The sequence below is a fragment of the Acromyrmex echinatior genome, chromosome 14 (assembly GCF_024713525.1).
Source record: "Acromyrmex echinatior isolate Ae372 chromosome 14, ASM2471352v2, whole genome shotgun sequence".
Taxonomy (NCBI): domain Eukaryota; kingdom Metazoa; phylum Arthropoda; class Insecta; order Hymenoptera; family Formicidae; genus Acromyrmex; species Acromyrmex echinatior.
The window spans coordinates 6,171,144-6,192,698 of NC_141865.1; the positions used below are offsets into that span (position 1 = coordinate 6,171,144).

At 35.4% G+C, this 21,555-nt stretch overlaps 1 protein-coding gene and 1 long non-coding RNA gene across 7 annotated transcripts in view; one reads left to right on the forward strand and one right to left on the reverse strand.

The window, feature by feature from the left end:
- Sesn (Sestrin) overlaps window positions 1-21,555 on the reverse strand; it is a 211,291-nt gene that overhangs the window by 22,258 nt on the left and 167,478 nt on the right. The gene's annotated exons all lie outside the window — the stretch shown is intronic.
- LOC147907390 (uncharacterized) lies at window positions 1,190-18,851 on the forward strand. The gene is made up of 2 exons (XR_015547475.1): window positions 1,190-16,870; window positions 17,273-18,851. It is a non-coding gene; the product is annotated as an uncharacterized LOC147907390 (long non-coding RNA).

Sequence of the window (21,555 nt, forward strand, 5' to 3'; positions counted from 1 at the left end):
ATGATGATTTCCTTTCTCATGGAAATTACAGGGAAAAACATAAATTTTATATACATCACAACAAATTTCTCTCAGTTTTTCATTTGTGCACAAGTGCACGCAATTGTGCAACTATAACAATACATTTAACAAACGCAATCTCGCGAAAGCCACGAGATTTTTGCCGTTAACACGTTCGTTTTTTATTGGAATCGCGCGTCTTGACAGTCGCTTCATAATAAACAGACGATGAATGGCGATATATAAGATAGCGAATCTCCTCCTCCTCCTGCATTCATATTGTATCGTTATTGCGATATCCATACTTTATGCCCAGCGTGCCGCAACGTCGCGCCGTGTCGCCGCGTCTCTCATAACGGACGACAATGCACGATGAACGAATATTTCTTTCCATAATGATACATTAAACGCTATTGTCCATTGTCAGCCGCGACAATAATTACTGGAACAAAGCCGCGTAAATTATGTATGCGACGTACTAAGGACATATAACACGAAAATACGCGGCGGTGTTGAGACTAAAAAAATCTGGTTGAAAATTTCATCGTAACAATGGAAACGATAACAGCAGCAAGTTTGTAAGATCCGCAAAAGGAGACCATCCAAGAATTACATTTGTGAGATGCGAGATGTGTAAAACGTACACAAAAAAATTACGTATCTTATTATTTGAATGTTTACAACTTATTATAGAGCTGGAATTCAGTTCCGTCAATGTGAGTGTAAGATTAACTCTAATCTCGGTTTAACTCACGCTGTTTATCCTTTTTTTTTTCAAAAAAAAAAAGAGTACCGAGATTAAAATTAATCGTACATTAATGAAACCGGACCTTAGTTACAAGTTTAGATGGCATTGTGATGGCATAATGTCTTATTATATCGAAAGATTAAGCATTTACGTATATTATGCATTCATATATAGAGTTTCAGTAAGATAAAATGGACCTCCCGATAGATACATCTAAAAGCCGCTAAGAGCTTCGCCCGTTATGGACCGTTAAATAAGAAAAGCACAACCGTAAAGTTGGAGCTCTAGAAAAATTTTTAAGGACGTAAAAAAGTTTTCAGCGAGAAAAAGTGAAAAGGCTATGAAAGGTTTGACTTTATAATCTTGTGTAATATAAAATTGATGAAGTTAAAATACCCGATGAATATATATATATATATATATATATATATATATATTAATATATTTTATGTAGAAACTGCGGGATCGATAATACGTCCACAGCTACGGCTTACTCTTTCCGGATGGAAATATAATACGTCGTTTCGATGCAGAAGAGAGCTAAACTTCTTTAGAATTCCACGCCATTCCTCCGATAGAAATCCGAATCGCTGCTCGCGCAAGTCCCGTATGAAGATTGTTCAGTATCTTATTGGTGAAGTTCGCAGCGACACATAATGCGGAAAATTATAATTCATACGCCAAGTGTGCCGCGGTTCATATGGAAAAGTGTACACGGTGCACCGCAGCGAAATTACAGTGCAAATTGCACACGTAGAATAATAACGTTGCAGTCGAGAAAGTACGAGTTTCGTACTTCTGTTAATGCGAAATCGCATGTCGGATTAGAGAGCTTCTGTTTGTTTTTAACGACGTTAGCTCAACTCAACGATGGAAGCCCCAGAAAATGTTGGACCGTGGACCCTATTGCCCTAGGCGGTATCCCTATACGTTCTATAATTGAGGTAGTCGAGTTGGCGACGCTCGAGACGACGCAAGCATTTTGGTCGCCGGCGGCTGCATTTTCGACAGAATCTCACGGCTGCACCGCGTAAACAAGATTAGACGATGCTAATATGATTCCGTGTGGGCGCAATCTCGGGATGTACAGCGTACTCTGAGAAGAAAAGAAACAAAAGGAGGGAGATGAAAACGCGCGACGCACATTACACGCTAACGTTTTATCGCGAGATCGCGCGAATAAATACCGGCACTCGGCAGCACCAAGGATCGTATGTTTGTCATACTCCGAGCATCTCAAGAAGCGAATGACGTGCCATCGCGTATCTACACAAACACGAAGCCTTGCCAATCGCACAGTTATATTTACGCCGTCTTTTTATTCACGCGGTTATTTACCACGCGAACTTAACATTTCGCTTCGATTGCCGCAACGCGAAGCAAAGTACAGCGGAAAGTCATTGAATAATCATTAAAACTATCTTATCATATATTAAATCTATCTTAAGAACAGGTGACGATGCGAGGCAAGTTTTAAAAGGCTTGACGGCGAAAATAATGGTAATATCAATTACTAATTGGTGTACTGAGATATAATAACGCGATAACGATGCGACGTAGAGAGATTCGACGCAAATCTCAATACCAATACGCTGCAATTTGTCCAAATATGTAATAAGTGCACGACATATGTGTACGATTAGTTTTCCGTGTAAAAATAACACACGATATTGCACGATACCTACACAGAATTTACTTTAGATCTGTTTTCTATAGCTGAACTTTTAGAAGTTAAAGTGAAACAAATACATGTTTGATATTTGAAAACGAGAAAAGTTCTGTGCGGCGATAAAAAAACAAACCTATTTAACGTGTAGTACTGTGTATTTTTACACGATAAATTAAATTACATATACACGAAAAAAAAATGTACTTTTCGATAAATATTGATTTGAATAGTACTAATTCAACATTTATTTACGATAAATAAATATTTATTAAATACAACAATCATAAAAATCAACTTAATAATTTTTGTGCCAAAAAAAAATAAATACCTTAACGTTTAATACATATTCAGTACTATTCAAACAAACATTTATTAATATTTAGTACATTTTTTCTCAGCGTATGAAGATATTTATACATTGAAATCCAACGATATCACCGTGTAATATTAGTTCATGTCACGAGTGACCATTAACTTAATTTTAAAACGCTTTATATGTTATACACAGCCCTCATCCGCTTGCCTTCAATTGCCATAATTTTACCGACTATTCTATATGGTCCATTAATCAACCGCGGTTGTCAGCAGAGGCTGATCATGTACACGAATGCGGTTTGATTATTGCCCATGGGCGGGGCACAGGAGAAGAGTAATAATCTCCGTAATAACCGCAAATACTTTCAGTGTCGCGCGTCGCGAAATCGCCATGGTATTATGAAATTATTTAACGATAGCTGGCAGATGAGAATTATCTATCAGGAGACATGACGTAGCACATAAAAAAAAAAACAATCACGTCACCGAATGGGCGTATTGTCACGCTGCATGAATCATATAGTATTTTTTTAATCAAATTTCTAATCAAAAATCACGCCACCTAAATTATCTTTTGTAGCAGATATAAATAATGCAACTAGAAGACCGACGAAATAATCAATTATTTATTAGCCGTTCAATAAGTCTTTTAAAAGTCAAGTGTTTTTCGAAGTCTCTCTGATTAATCGTTGACTATAAGACAAAACAAAATTTTAAAAACACATTAACTTGTTTGATAAATCTTAGAGCGAACAGTTGTTGTCTTTAGGTTCATGAGAGTCTTATCAGAATTTAACTATTTATTGGCGTCAGTGATATCAGTTTCCGTGAAAAAATCCCCAAACGTTCTTATACTTTTCATCACGATTCGCAATTGTTAGAACTGAAAGATGTCTTTATTATACAAACAAAGTAATTATTTATTAGCCTTTCATTTACGAGCCTTTCGTTAACCGTTATAATTCGTTTATAAAAAAATTTATAAACATAAAACACATTGACTTGTTGATAAATCTTAGAGAGTGAACAGTGTTTCCTCTAGATTTATCTAAGTCTATTCAAGTCTTATCAGAATTTAACTATTTATTAGCGCGCGTCGGCGATATCAGTTTTCCGCGAAAAGTTCACAAACGTCCGTGGTACGCTTACGTTTTTCATCCAGGATCTGCAAATTGTTAAAACTGAAAGATGTCTTTATTATGCAAGTCAACGCGAGTCAACGAGTTCTTTCAAGACGGTATCCTAGGCCGCGAGCGCGCGACTGCGCTACTTACACGCCCCATTACAATTCAATGGGCGCCGAGTAACTTCGTTTAAGCGCGATAAAACGCGCCGTGGCGAACTGCGCGCCGTTTATTTTATCATCGAGTTCGCGCGACGGCGCTCCAGATCCAGGTGAACAAAGGGGCTATTAGCCTCGCGATTTATCCACGCTCCGCTTTGTTGTCCGGTAATTGACGCTGTTCCGAACGCGAACGGACTCCGTTATAGGAAACCTGTCGTCGACCCGCGCGAGCGCACGCACGTTTCATGCCGTCGCGTCGTGTCGGTTTCTGCTCTGCTTTCGAGGGTTTTCAACAGCCCTTCGCCACCCATTTCGACGCTAACGAAGTTGTTCCCAAGACAATACGGACAGAGTTATTCGCAAAATTTCGCGCAAATTGCCGCCGTAATGCCAAACTCGCGTCCATATGGCCCTCCTTTGTCCCCCTTTAGTCCTCTTACAAAGACTCGTGCAGATTTCATATTAATAGCTCCCCTCGGCATGCACGAATGCCGAGCTAATTGATATTTGGTAAAAAGTTTCTCTTTAATTACCTTATTATACATTATTTAGAGTGATTGATATAATACAAGTGTTTCCGGATATTATTTTTTTCACCTAAATAAAATTTTGTAAAAATGACGAATAAAGTGATAAAAGTGCGTGTGATAATTCATTTTACAAATGCAGGATATAATTTAAAAAAAAACTTAATAATATCACAATCGAAATTATTATATCGAGTATTACACCAGCTTCAATTATTACACGCAGTTAAGAAATATTATTTTTCTCAGTTTAAGAAACAATTTTACAAAATTAAAGTATAAAGTAACAAGAGTTCGTGTAACAATTATTTTATAAACGCAGAATATAATTTTGAAACAGCTTAATTACATTACGATCGAAAATATTACAAGTATTATCCTAATTTCAGTTATTATACCATACATGCTGTAATTGACGAATATTATTTTTCTCATAATTAAAGAGACAATTTTGCAAAATTGAAGAATAGAACGGCAAAAGAACGTGTAATAATTACGTAATTTTCGTTCATTTGTTATAACAACGGCATAACTTATCATTTTTTAGTTGCTTGAAGAAAAAAATGAAAACATAAGGAAAAACAGAAATAATGTAATGTTATTTTAATATATTATTTTATAAGCTGACAAAGATCCGATGTTGAAATATACTACTATATTTTGATTTTTTTTGGCATTAAATTCTTTTAATAATTATTTGCTAATTTAACATCACTTGTCTTTTTGTACATTTCTTGGCATTCAACTTCTCATTTAGAAATAACATACTTAAAAAATATACTTTTATTTTTCTACCATCAATTATTATATCAAATTCCAAAATTTTAATGATCCGAAACATTAAAATTCATTTTCTAGAAAACTTTGCTATTTTTAGCAAATGAACGACTGGTTTGCACAGAATATTTTCAAAAAATTTAATTATACAACACGATCGAAAATATTACACCAAGTATTACATCAGCTCCAATTATTACACGCTGTGACGACTAACGAACCTGTTTTGTAAAAAAAAAAAATCATCAAAGAGCTCGGAGCGTGCTTTTTCGCCTCGTTGTAGCGTACAACTCGCGTGCTTTCAAAAAAACAGAGATGGAAAAGTTCAAAGGGAGAACCTTAACAACGTTGTTGCTCGCCAGATGTTGACCGGACGAAAACGTAACGATCGTAAAAATCGTGCCTCGTCCACCGCGCGTCGGCCACGTCTCGTACCTACTCGAATTCGTATCTCTGCACGCGTGCTTCGAGGAGGTTTGGAAAACCTGACCCAATTTCAAAACCGGCGCCGTCAATTATCGTAACACGTGCGGCGCGTACTTCGCAACTCTCGTCACGTTGATCGGGCTAAATGCAAAGTCATAATCCCGTCACGTTTAAGTATAAGATGTAACGTTAAATCTTCGGGATCATTTACATTAAACACACAGGATTTATCGATAAGCGACACTTGCTCATTCCGGCTCACTCCGGATATGTCAGAAGATAAAGAAACGGGCGCTTTGGTGCGAAGGTGACGGAGGTGACGACGGTTACGTAATCGAAACTGAAAGTGAAGATTAGAAGTAAACACGTTGAAGTAAACCGAAAGAACATCAATGTAAGGTACTGACTGAGATTTCATCATACGAACGTAATGTTTATTCAGCGTATACTTGTTGTCGGAAGTTGTATATTTTTCCGACGGTTCGCGTCGCGCGAAGCAAGCGAGAGAGGAGAGCAGAAAACACGACAAACAGTGCGGCACGACAGGTGGGGCGGCAACGCTTGTTTAAAAGTCGATTCGATTGTTCGGTCATGCGTGCCCGGTTTCGCAAGCGGCGAGATAGAAAGATAGGCAGGAAGAGGAGGAGGAGGAAGAAAGAAAGAGAGAAAGGAGGGGGGAGGGGAGGGGGAGGGTGATTCTGACGTACCCGCTTAGGACGCATGAAATGAAAATTTTATCGATCGCCGGAGGTATCCCTAGCCCGAGCGTAAATTGTGATGCCGCTGTGCTTTATACATAGAGCGCTGCCCCGAGCTATCGCCGAGTAAATCGGGACAGTAACTCCGCGCACCGGGTACTAAGGATGAGAAAAATATGATCCCGGGCGAGCTTTATAAAATTCTCCGCATGAATATTTAATAGCGTATTTCACCACGCACACAACAGTGTGTGTGTGTGTGTGTGTGTGTGTGTGAGACGTTACATAATGAATAAAATAAAAATTTTATATCATTTTCTCTGTGGTTTTAGGCGACGAGAGAAATCGGTTGCTGCTTGTAACAATACCGAATCAACATTGCAACGAGCAATCACGATATCCCGGACGCGATGCGAGAGATAAAAATATTCTTAGAACAAGTAGGAAATTGCTAAAAAAAAAATGATTACTCAATTAATTTTTAAATAACGGTTATCTTTAACAAAGAATATTTTCTTGATAATAATCTTCAAATATACTTATTACAAATTTTAGAAAAATTCATTATTATATATTCAAAATAAGAATTTATTTTCTTTTGATGAATATTATAAAGTTGATCAAAGAAACGACTTATTATAATAAGCAAATCAAATTTGTTTTAATTTAATAATCTCAATTAAAGTATATTAAACTTATTAGAAAGTAAATTATTAAATTCAAAATATATTTAAGTACATTTGATACTTGTAACAGATTTGTGGATATATGAACTTTCGAAATACTTGAAACGCGTATTACAATACTTACGTAAAATAAATCTTTTTCTGTACGAAGAATATCCTTTATGAGTGACAATTCGAATACATATGTAAATATTTCACGATCTCAAAAAAAAATCTCATTCCATACATATATCTACACACAATGTTTCGCAGTTATTGACTACGTTTCCTTCGACACCCCATTCAGGAAAAGTTGAGCTGGCGGTGAGCAGATTATCATAATTTCCCTTGTACGGAAATACCGAAGTGACTTCGTGCTCTCAAGCTTACATTAATTGTTTGAGCCTCATTTCCATCGGACAAAATCTTTTCATTATCCCGTAGCGAGTTATAAGCGCATCGTGAAATAATTGCAAAAATAAACTTCGAAGTCGACATTACGAACGTGTGACTGCAACTGAGAGAAAATGAGAAGAAGAAGAAAAAGAAGAGAACGTGGAGACGTCCGAGAGGGATTTATGCGACGTCCACGGTCGAGAAGCCGATTATTGGGAGAAAGGCCTTGTGCTACATTGTATATCGCGTAAATCACTCCCACACGACATATATTATCGAGTAACACCAAATTTTTTCATCTTATCTTCATAATCGCGCTAGTGTTAGAAGAGAAGGTCATTCTCCTGTTACGTAACGATCGATAGAAAATATCTTATATTAAATTGAGCTTTGTGTGTTGCACTTCATACTGCGAGCAGATAAACAGCTTTGCGTTAAACAGTGACACTCACACTGAGAAAAAGAGTCTAATAATAGTTGAGTGAAACAATTTCAGTCAAATGTTCGGTTAATATAACCAAACATAATTTTACTTTTCTAAATAATTAATTTATATTATCAAAAATAATAATTACCAATCGTTTAATATTAATTAACTAAATATTTAGAAAAGTAAGTTATGTGTAATTATATGAATCGAACATTATTTAATTAAAATTATTTTACTCAACATTTGATTGTTATTGTAAAACTCCTTTTTTATTGCATTACGTATAATTTATATTAATTAAATTAGAATTTAAACTAAAATCTCTGTAATAGACCCCATTATGTGTGGCTTCTTTTATCGTTAGATAAAGGAATTGAACGTTTAGTAGAGAAAGTTTGATTGAATCGCGACTATCAGCGGCGCTTCGGCTTCAATACCTCAGCTTCTCAACGAGAGACACGCCCGATTTCATCGACCACTATGTACGTAAAACGAAATGAGGGAGCCCGACGTATCGGTTAAATTTATTCGCGCCGTTTGCGAAATCGAGCGTGAGGCGACCGCCAATGCGAACAGCGGTATTATCGTAATATCCGAAGCGAGTAAAATATGCGTGAAGTGCCGTTGAATTCGATAGGAAGCGAAACCCGAATTGACGTTATGAGAAGCGCGATATAACGTTAACTCGACGGCTAAATTGTAATCGCGTAAAATGCAAAGCAGTTCGAATGACGTTATTTTATACCGACGTGAATTTGCGTCGCGCGTATCGACAATCATCTCTACTTTCAGCGTTTATGAAATGCAGTAATTTATTTTTCGTTTACCAATAACCATAGAAATTATTAAAACGACAGGCGTTATTTATTATTCGTGTTTTATACCGAAAATCAAAGCTCGAAGAAATAAATTCGAGAGTAAAATTTTACTTTTTTTTTTTTCAACGCATCCAACGTCATCAGTGTTGCTTAATAACATCCAGTTCCTCGAGAGATCTTCCAAAGACTTTTAATGTCGTTTACATCGCGAAGAATTTAATCACGAATTATACTTATTTCGCCTTTCGAAAAGTGTTGCTTACAGCGAATTGCTGTATAGATCGAAGACTGGACATGAAGAGAGAAGTTAATGGCAGTCGATTCGTGAAATCGGGCGGCCGTTAATGACGATAATGATCGGCTATCAAAGTACGGAGAAGTATCTCCATCAAAGATATGGAGCAACGTGCCAATTACGTACGGAGGCATAAGCGAGAATTAAAGTGGCATAAAGAAGCGATGGGTTTTTTTTATTGCCGTGCTACGTGACTAAATAGGAGAAGTACACGAATAGAAGCGAGAAGAAGGAGGCAGAGAAGTGTTGTAAGAGGTGGAAGGGAATGATAGACTATGATGTCGCGGATCACCACCCACGCAGGGATTAATTGCAATCTACTGCGATACGGCTTAATTAAGATCAACAATTAAGCGGACGGTGTTGTGTGCTCACGCCCGCCGTGTCCGGCAATTGGACGTATCCAACAATTAGTGGCTGTTCTCTCTTTACCTCGTCCGACCCTCCCCCTCCCCCCCCTCCCCCGGTTTCCCATAGACGGCCGATTAGCCTGCCACACGATCCGAACGATACGAATGTATGCACCGACGTTGTATGCATAACAATGCAACTGCGATATGAGCCGGCTCGCGAGCAGATGCACAGGGTGTCCCGTATCTAAGCGATTTAAGACCACTTGCGAAGCAAGCGTTTCTCATACCGGTAATCAATTTCCCCTTCTACTCCCACCAGTCGATTTCTGGAATACGTGTACGCAGCGATTGTATCAGTGCACATATACACACACGTACTGCACGTTTCCAATTAGCCGTTATTACGAATGTGTCGGTTGTTACACCGATCGGTAAATCGAAATGTCAAAGAGATACTTCGATATTGATATCTTACCGCTGCAACGTACAAGTGCCTTGTCGCACTTAAATGAAAAAGTGGTAAGCAAGACGTTTCGTTTCAAATATTATTTAACTGCATAGAATTCCAATAAAATAACTGATTTCCTTAACAATTGATTTCAGAGTAAAAATATGAAGCAAAAAAAAAAGAAGATATTCTAATCTTGAATGTAACCTTCTTTTTTATTATAAAGAAACTAATTTTATTTGTAAATTATTAAGGATAAAAAAATTATATTTCTAATTAAAAATATCAAAATATATCAAATATATAATTTTCTTGTGTTTAGTAAAATTCAATAATATGTCTAGGATGATAATGTCGTGCAATAAATGCATGTTTCGCAATGTTTTCGGTAAGCGCTTTTCTTCAAGACGTCTCGAGTTCATAACCGATTACTCTAAAGTCTCATTTTTCAAAGCGTTCGCATCGATAGATAAGAACACAAGCAATCGCTTTATTTTATGTGACTCACGTAGTCTCCTCCAAGACCCATCATTTGGGATACTATTAGAGCGACTGAAATAGACGGATCTATCAGAGGCGAATCGACTTTACCCAAGTAAAACCCTATTCGATGTATATCGCTATAATATTATAAAGAAACTATTTTTGACAATCCTCAAAACAAATTCCCAATATACTTTTGTGTTAGCTAATGACGTATAAATTTTTGTCACTAATATATTATTAAAATATGTCACGAAAATCTTTCATGTATAATTCATCAGAAATATCAAAAATATGACTACGATCGAATTACGTCTATTTCATCCATTTGTAAGGTCGATGATCCCGCTATATAACATACAAAAAAAAAGAAGCAGATTGCACCTTGGACAACCAAGACATTCTGCGGTCATCGACATTTTCTTCGGAAACGTGTTTGCCACAATTGTGATAACGTCTACTTTTCGATGCCATTTATCGAACAGAAGCATTATATTATTGCAAGCAGTAAACATTTCATGTACCGGGTGTTTCGTGTCATAAATGTGTCGAAATTTACGTAAAAAAACGCTCGAGTTGATTTGAAATTGAATTGCGAACTATTTTATTATATGTTGTATTACATCGCAAACACGAAACACCTTATCCATAATATATCCTATTTTTGCGTTAATTTAACTACATGTTACAGTTTTTTGGAACAACTATGTATTTAAAGTTGTTTTAATCATGCAAATATAGTCAATTATGTTATTAATAATAGTTACACACTAAAGCTTTAGCTTGCTTGAAAAATTTTAGTATTTTCTTAACATATTTTTTAGCGGACTATTTTATTATTACTACATAAATAGTAAGTGAATTCAAAAAAATGGCTATTTCACTATAATTGCGATTGCATTTACTGAATAAAAATGTTCATTTTATTTACCATTTATATCTTGTTATTTTATTAGATTAATTTATTTGAAATTATCATAATTTATTATATTTTTTTTTATGTTGAGATAACATACATATGGTTATTATTACTAACATTATAACAGTAATAATCATAAAAAGAGCTTCTAGCTATAATTATTTTACTATGCAATAGAGTCACAAACATTTTTTTCTCAGTGTAGTCAACAAAAACAGCTAAAAATATGATTCTATAAATTATATTTAGAAAACTGACAATTAAATAAATATAATTTATAGAATCATATTTTTTAGGCTGCTTCGTTAGAAGATGCTTCGTCAGAAGCTAGTTTGCTAATAAAAAAAAAGCATCGTGTAAATCAGGCCTTAGCGTGAGATGAGCAGTAACGCCTCGAGTTATGGCACTTGTTTGCCTGGCCTAAAACAACACGTCTCCTCCATCTGTGAGCAAGAGTGTGCCGGCCGGTCTTATCGCATACACATGCGTGTACGCGTGTACATGCGAAATAAGGCGTGTGCGGACGCAAGACTTTACGCACAAAGTCTCTCCGGGAGTCTGGCCAACCCAATAATTTCACATAAGCCACGATTAACACAAAACACTCCGCTGAATCGCAAGGGACTAAATGGCATGAAATGATGTATTAATGCACACTTTGTGCGTAACACGCAAACAAAATGATTTATTGAACACACCTAGCTAAAAGTAGATGAGTAAATATTCGCTTTCTAAGCGAGGGGAGACGAATATACGAGATAGAATCAAAACTAGGACAGGTCTAATGTATGCGTGAATTATATGCTATACATTTTGATATTACATGTATATGAGGTGGTTCAAGAAAAAGTGCGGCCATTTCGAGCCGAGCGGATCAATTATCACCATTATGGATCGGTAGACCGATTCGCTTGATAGCGAAGGACGTGTAAAAAATATCTCTCCTCTTCGGCGAGGAAAACAACACAGCGATAAAGAAATTAATCTCGCGCGAGATTTATTGCGACCATTGTGGCGCGAAACACCGCGCTAAATCTGGAGTAATCGATGAAGAATTGTGGAGAAAGTGACGGATATTCGCGCGATTTAATGATAAACAGGATTGACTGTAGAGCTCTTTCCATTAGAAGGGATGGAAAATATGAACAGTTTTGCGGATCTCTTTGCTTTTTTATTATGAATTACCGTGAATTTATGTGAGAGTGCAATCGATAGCGACGTTTGAAAATTTTAGTCAAATTTTTAGTCAAAAATACGTCACTTTTATATATTGCATAATAAAAGATATGATTTCATTATTATTTTATTCTTATCGATAATTATTGTGTTACAAAATATTTTAATATTATATTTTATAACTTTATTGGTATCTAATTTTACGAAGTGTCCTGTGTTAAAAGAATGACGCAAGAGCAGTCGAGCAGTCGAGCAGTCGAGCAGTCTTCCTCCCCCCCCTCTCTCTCTCTCTCAATTCGAGAATCGACTTACACACACGTACGCGTGCACGCACACGAAAGTGATTTCCTTGTTATAACCCTGCGCGGACTTGTTCGAGAAGGCTAGAAATTCCGCTTGCTCGTAGATCGACGAAGGGCCCTATTCATCCTACACAGTGGCGTAGACACAAGTGTTTATTCCTCGAGGAACATCATTATCCCGAAAGAGACGATACAAAATTTGATACTGATGGATCTTTTTATTTATCTTTACGAGCATCGAAAGTCAATTTTGTATTTTTCTACCGTATATTAAAATCATTGTTCGCGATTACAGTACGTCTTAGATAACGTTAAATAAAGAAGAGCAAAACCTTTACTGCAAAATTCTTCAAAACAAACGAATGCACCAGAACAATGCACTCGTTCACACACACATATACACACACGCGCGCACATCTAACTTCGACAATTAATTTAATTGTAAACCTAGTAAGACATTGTTATTTTTGGTCACACCAGAGTCTGTGAAATCCTTTGTTACGCTACATCTCTGGACTGTAGGTCTTTTTAAATACGTATTTTTTAGCTCAAAACGTGAAATTTATTTATTTACCTTGAAGTCAAAGACAGATAAATACGAATCAAATAAATAATACTTTTAATTAATTACAATGCTTCAAAGAAATGTAAAACAGTAATGTAAAAATTGCAAGGGTCCGTTGGATCCATGAGTGGTTTGCTAGGATTAAAATAATTAATTTTAATATCCAAATAAAAAAACTTGGATAAAATTATTCCTTCTTCCGACACATATCGCCCATGTTTTTTCTCTTCACCAGTAAAAGTACAATCTTAAGGTATCATAAATAATAACCAATCAGAGGCCAGTATTCGTAATCTGTTCTTATTTCAAGATTATTTTAAGTAATGTCTTAAGACAATCTTTATTATAAGAGCCAACTACGAATACCAGAGAGCCAAAAATTAGCATCTTAAGATGTTACTTAAGACAATTTTAAAATAAGAACGAACTAAAACACGAATGCCGCCCTTAGCTACGCCATTGTCTTGAAATCGTATGGATCAGTTCGACCGTATAAACGTCATCCACCGCGAATAATCTAAAGTGCGTCTCGGCTACACGTGTCCACGTTACAACTCTCAAGGACGCCCAAATTCTATCTCTGTGCGCCATATTACGCTCGACGAATACCGATTGGCCGATTATTATCGACACGATTCCTCTCTTTCGGCCACTTAAACCTTCGACCTGGGTCGTGCCCAAGTTTTTAATCGCAATTTCGAACACTGGAACCAATCCAGGACCTATTACGTCGTATTCGTTCACTACCTATTATTTCGGAAGAGAACTATCGGATGAGGCATTATAGAACTAAAGATGTCTGGAGTAAACATTGTTTCCTATTCGCTGCGTCTTTGTGTTACTTAATAAAAAAAAAGAATTTATCATTTTATTTATTACATTTATTATTATATTTATTATTATTGCATTTATTTTATCAAAAACATTCATAAAGAAATAACTGTTCTTTGCTTTTAATCTTAGTTGCATAAAAATAAAATACATGATTCATATGGACTTTTTTAAATTTTATATTAATATAAATAAAATATTTTAATAACTCACACAGTGTAGGTTTGAAATTGATGAGAACGTGCAGATATAGCTGATCTACACAAATAAATGTGATAATAACGTCTAATATTGGCAGAGTGTTTTCAAAGTACCCAACAATATGAGCAAACAAATTAATCAGCAGGAAGCGAACATCTTTCTCTCCTTGTTGAGTCGAGTCACGCAAGTGATCTGTGCTTCGAGACATATCTACCGATATCGAGCTCTCAAGGTCATTCGGATAAAATCCGATAATTTAATTCGAACGATTTGGTCGATTTTCAGAGCTGACTACTCTTTCTCCCCCCTCCCTTTATATCCATCGTTCTTTCATGGACGCTGGACGCCATAGTTGGCTTCTCGAGGAACATATTTCAACACGAAGATACTGCTACTGAATATATAGGGTGATTCTTAATTCGTAACCAATTTGTTTTTTAACTCTTTCACGGTAGTGAAAGTATTGTTCAAGCTAAAATATCCAAATAAGATTTTTGCTTTCATAAAAATTAAAAAATGCTTTCGACAAAAATAATCCATTCGTTAAAAGAGAGAAGTCATTAAAAATTAAAGGAAGAATTTGTCTGGGAGACATCTTGTAAAAAAAAAAGACGGAGGCTGAGAAGAAGGGTGGGTGATGCCGGAGGGAAAATAAATTCAGCTGGAAAATACAAGAATGAAAATTGGAGGATAGGGGAAAGGAGGGACGGAGAGGAGGAGCGAGTTTGAACAAAGGAAACTTCGCGGGTTCGATGCCCCTTTCTTATCAGTAAATGGCACTGTTATAGTCAAGGCAGCGGGGACGGTCGCCTCATTGGTCGCCGGCGAGGTCGACGTCATCGTATCGATTGCCGGTCGCCACGTGACAGCCAGATGTTTCTCTCTCCTACGTTCTCCGTTCTCTCAGTCCGTCTTCCTCGTACTTAGGACAGCTTGTGTCCCACTGGCCGATTCGAGGCCGAAGCACACAAAGAACCTCCTCGCCTCTCGTCCCGAATCACGAATCAGGAAACACGCGAGTGTGTAGTTTTGCTCTAGCCATAAAAGTGGATATGGACGAGTCCAGAGTTCAAAATTATTGATTACAAAATAATATTTGTATAATTTGCAGGATAAAATTGAAAGGAACATTTTAGATTTCGAAAAATTATAAACAGTAAAAAATAGTTTTACGCAATCGAAGTCAGTCAAAACAAAGAGCCCCGCACTAATTGTAAGAAATATTAATTATTATCTTGATGAAATGAATTAATTTTCACATATAATGTAGTTTATAATATGATGAACAAAAGATGTCACGGATACGAGGTTCAATTATATATTTTTGAACTATGGTGTATCAAAAAGGCTCTATGGGCACAAGTTTTATATTTTTGATAACTCGAAAACTATCTGTTATTGATTGAATCTTATTCATGATATCGTTTATGCACCTTTATAAGCCACATTAAATGTAGAAATTAATTCATTTCATCGAGACCCAATTTCATACAATTAGTGCAAAGTACTTTCGGTTTCGCATTTAAACTGGTCGCACTTTCGCACGATGATTTCGCTCCACTTAGCGAAACTTATTTCTAGATTACATTGTGAAGTAATTTAAGTAATAAGTATAAGTGTAATGCGTGGAGTATGTGTGTATGTGAACAGTTTTACTGAAGTATCTAAAAATTTAGCTAAATACAAATTTGAAAATAATTTTGTTGGCTCATCAAAATAATTACGTACAACACTCAAACTGATTATTAGAATGTCCAAACTTTTTGCAGCATTGCTCATTACGCTTGAGATTCTTACGTATTATTTCGATGATCCAAAATTACTTTTAGATCTATATCTAGGTAAATTTTTTGACATTTAAGCCAAATTATTCTTTCTGTGTGCAGATGAGCCAAGTATGTCCAAGCCATAAGAAAACGCCAAAATTAGGTGGAGTTTTGTTCGAAACTTTGAATATATACTTTCCAATCTATTTACGGAGTATCGTTAACTTGACTAATACCAGCTGCAAATGTCTAATATAACCGCCAGTAAATTCTTAACGGTATATTTCCAATTTCTCGTACGCCAAACCGATATCATCAGTTTACGTAATCATTAATAATGATTTTATCGCGGCAAACTTATTGCAACGAGTTTACTCATCAGTTACAAAAAAAAGGACGAAGACTTGCGTTTGTTCGCAAAGAAAGAACCCTTCGTCTTTCATTCAGCAAAAGGCTTTTACGTCGCCATGACTAAAAAAAAAAAAAAGCAGAGAAGTCGAGAAGAATCTATCGCGGATGGGAGACGAGAAGAAGGACACGAACGAGAGGAGCGAAGGCGGCCTATGACCGGTCATAAACAACATGGAACAGAACTCGGATCTCCGAAACCAGTTCCAACGCCTGGAAAACAATTTTACGACGTCGGGGGAGCGCGGTGAGATAGGAGAAAAGGAGAGAGAAGAAAGGAGAAAGAGGAGTGAGAGGGGTGAACGGCGTTTATTTCCGCCTTAGGGAGAGCTCCAAGGACGAGTGAAGAAATATGCGTACATTAAGAAAGTAAGTTCCTGAATATGTAAACGACGAAAAATGCGAAAAATTTAGTCTCCTGCATTATAAATAGGCGTGAAAATTTCTATCAAATAGAACAAACGATTTTATTAAAGTACCTAAAAATTTAATTAGACATTTAATCTGAAAATAATTTTGTTGGACCAAAATACGTAAGAATTTCAAGCATGAGCAATACTACAAAAAATTTTAACATTTTAGCAACTAGGGACCAATATAATTATTTCAACGTTGCATCAAAATTATTTTCAAATCTGAATGTAACTGAATTTTTAAAAACATCAGCAAAACCAAGATGTACGGTGTATTTAATGAAAAGTAGAAGATTAAAATAATACGATGTAGTCTGATAACATCTGTCAATGGTAAAATCATTTTATTTCTCAACAGGGAATGCAGTTCTGTTTATCACGAACGCTTCATGTAACAACCGAGATCTTCCGATTCTCATTCGACAGACGTGAAGTGAATTTCAGAAAAAGGCTGCCGTACGGAGTAATCGTGACATATATCTCGACACAGACAAAGATAATGGAAATGCCGGCGAGAGAAGATGAGGGAAAAAAGTAAAAAAGAAGATTCGATAACCGTGTTCTCGTATCCCGGTGAGGATACGAGTCACCGCTGCCGAGACGTATACTCGTCAGGTTCGTGTTGAAGGATATGAGAAGAAAAAGGGCTAGAAGAAAGAAGGGAAAGGAAATCGAATGTGCACTCGGCAATAAAAATAGACGAGCCACGTATGATATTGTACAAAGGTAGTCGCTTAATTTCGTCCCTTATTCGCCTCTTCCGAACGAAAGTACACCGGACGTGCGCGAATTTCCAATTTCTCGCAAAAATTAAACCTGCGCGGCGTGGCGGCGTTCGATATTGCGTAACTATAGTAAGCGACCACAAGAGAAACGCTAGAAGTAAACACACGTTGACGTCCGTTATTCGTAATGGTGAGACTGCACGAAGTCATTAGGGAACTAGGTAGTCAAGTTATTTTTGTCTTCTTTTGTTAGAAAAGGTAAGGTTGGAAAAAGTAAGAGCCAGTCGCATCTATGCTTACAGTTGCGGTTACATAATAATTAGCACGTTCCAGCTACAAAGCAATCTAAATCAACAGTACTGTCGTAACCGCTAATGAATTCTTGGCGATCAACGAGTCGATTACCTTGAATTACAAATTTCGCTATTTACATTAATAAGTAAAGACAGCGGATGCATGAAATGCATCGAAAGAATAATCGAAAAGCGCTAAGTATTAAGAAAGTAAATTTAAGTTTGAATAGTTAGTTTCTTATTGCTGGCAAGATTCGTCGTCTTCGACCGAAGGAAAGGTGTCGATGGAATTGAGGAAGGTGAACATCGATAGCCTTTTCATAAGAAGCATTTCAAACACGTACCTAAAGACGCCTAAAAGGAAACATCTGATAACGCGCGTTAAAAATTTAAGAAATAAAAATCTTTATAACCCTTGAATTTTTCCTTTCTCTTCTTTCTGTATTTTATGTACAATATTTGTGGGCAAATCCATATTTTTTTTGTTTGATTTGAAAATATTCAATCAATTTATAATTTATACTTTAGCATCAAATTACTGAAACATAAATAAAAGAAAATCTCACATAAAAAATAATTCATGAACAAATTTAATAAAATTCAATAGAATGAATTTCATTAAAAGTAATTTGAATTTTTAATAAAATTAATTTAAATTAGTTTAATGAAGTGAGATTATATCGTCACGATATTTATCACAGATTCTGAGAATGTTAGGGTATTGTTCCTATTAATGTACCTTTTAGCCAACTTGCTTATTATTGAATTAATTATTAAATATTGCAGCTTTAATTTTAGTCAGTTTGCAATCAATATCGGTTTTTCGACTATTTCTTTTTCTAATAATATTTCTTTAATCTAAAAAATGTTAATACTTTATAATGTTTTTGTTAAAAATAAAAAACATGTTTTGTTCCTATTAGTGAATCCTCCAAGTAATGACCTATTAATGTATCCTCAATTTGTGTGCCTATCCACATTTGACTCATTTTAACATATAGTTACTAAAACAGGTAATAAATTTAATTGTCTAAGTTAATATTACATAAATTATTATTTTAATTATATTTATTTCGATGTACACTCATAACAACGTTCTCATCTCCAATATAGGACACATTAATAGAGACAAGCTTAAAATCTTACGGTACGTATTACTGGATTCATATAAATTCCTCATATCTTTTGAAAAATATTTAAAATACTTTAATGCTCAAAAAATAAAATATTATTTTCGGTATCGTATGCATTAATAATTTAACTTAACAAGATAAAATATTTTTTCTTATTTATTCGCTAGTTTTCTTTATGACCGATCGAAATACAAGAGCACACTAATAGGGATGGTTACCCTAATATTAAAAAATGATCGCACATGATGGACGTTCTATTGCGGAATGTATGCTCAGGGACGAGATGCTTGTTAATTTGATGTTGAGACTCGGGCTGACGGAAGAGGGATGAAGCTGACGCAAGATCGAGAATATCATCGAAAATACTATCTCGTGTTTTACTCCTACGGAGGACAAGTTATGCGAAAACACAGCTGCTTCCTGAAAGCACGTAATAGAACGCTCGCAATTTCATGGCATGCTTGGCGGCAGTCGTAAAAATAGACAAGGATGAATATTCACGCCGACTTTGTTTACGAGGAATCTCTTAGGGACTCCTAGAAAACAGTTTAAATTCGTAGCTCTAAACGAGCGGTAATTTAATAACCGTAAAGTAGCAGACTATTCTTATACTGGCTAATAATTTAATCAATGCATGCGAGACCGACAACAAAGCAGTCAAACATAGTTACAAAATAACTAGTAAAATTGCCCGCGCAATATGTGACCTCTGGAAATTATTTATATAAAAAGATAAAGATACATGAAAGAAAATAAATATTGCGGCTTGTGTTTTTCAGTTTCGCAACTCACATAATAATATTGAACTGTGTCGAGTGTCGATTATCGATTTTTTTTTACATTGTTACTACAATTGGACTTTAAAACTGGACAAAAAAAAATTATGTGAATGTAAGCGATTAAATTAGATGACTATCTGATTTGTCACCTGATTACTAAGTCATCACGATTGCTTATCAGGTGGGATATGTGATGTGGATGAGGCACGTGACAGAGACCAAAAATCGAAGACCAATTTAACCACGATAATATTATCTAAACTAGTACCACGACGTTTTCATTCGGATGGAATTAATCTTGTACAAATTAATCTGCGTACCATTTGATTAATGGACTGGAATTATCGAGATTCGAGCAAGCAAACGAGATAGAAAAACACATTTTGACTTTATTTAAGATAAATCAAACCTGAAGATTTTGCTGAAAGGTCTAAAATTTTGCTGAATATAGATCTAAAAGTAGTTTCGTTGGATCATCAAAATAATTTTATTGGAATTTTAAATTTATTACTAAAATGTCAAAGTTTTTTTTGCAGCATTATTTATCAACTTTTAGTCTCCAATAATTATTTTAATGGTTCATTAAAATTACTTTCAGATTAAATTAATTCAATTACTTTCTGTATCCTGCAAAATTTATTTAAATCTTTCAGCAAAATCGTTCTTTCCATACGTAAATATACATATGTATGATAACGATATGCTTATATCGTTATCGACGATGATACTCACACATCCCGTAAAAGCACGTTATGAGGATTATCATAAAAGTTGCGTAAAACTCGGAAGTGGTTCGTGCGCGTTCATCATCGATCGTCCGGAAATAAAAAAAATGGAGGTTACATCACACAGCAACAATGATTTTGCAGATGCGATAAAAAATTTAACTAGATACAGATCTAAAAATAATTTTGTTGAACTATTAAAATAACTATGTAGGATGCTCAAACTGTTATTATAGAATATTAAAACTAATATTACTTTTTGCAGCAATTACTCATCATACTTGAGTTATTACATAATTATTTTGATGATTCAACAATATTTATTTATCTATTTATATACATAATTTCCAGAGATCATATATTGCATGCATAATCGTACTAGTTATTTTGTAACTAGATACGTTTTTAGCCAACTTATTCTTTCCGTGTTCTTGTTCTTTCAATTCCAAATACGTAAGAGAGAATTTATAATTTTAAAAAATATATTCTTAAATTCTTTGAAGTGAAATCTTACGCTCGGTCGAAAATTGAGTATATCTTTAAAAAGAATGGCTCAATTTTCAATCTTGAAGAATGAGATTTCACTCGGAGTGAAATTCACTTAAAAAATTTTAGACAATACACATATAATATATATATGTTGAAAAACTAGGAGTCTTAAGTTTTTCAAAAAAGTGTAAAATTACGTAGGAGAAATTTTTCTAAAAAAAAACTCCCCGTTTTCCACGTTACGCTGATCAGTTTTTCTTAACATATCACATTTCAATCATCACACATTTGGTACATACCATCTAAAGTTCCTTTACACAATTATCACATTACATAAAAACATGATCAATTATCCACAAGCACAAAAAGATCTCCACTCATCAATTTCACATTCGAATTGCCATTGACTTCTCACTAGTAAAAATCACGAGAAACTGACTGCTTGATATGGAGATCAGTCCCGTTAAAAGGAAGAATTCGACTTCTAGAAAACCAAG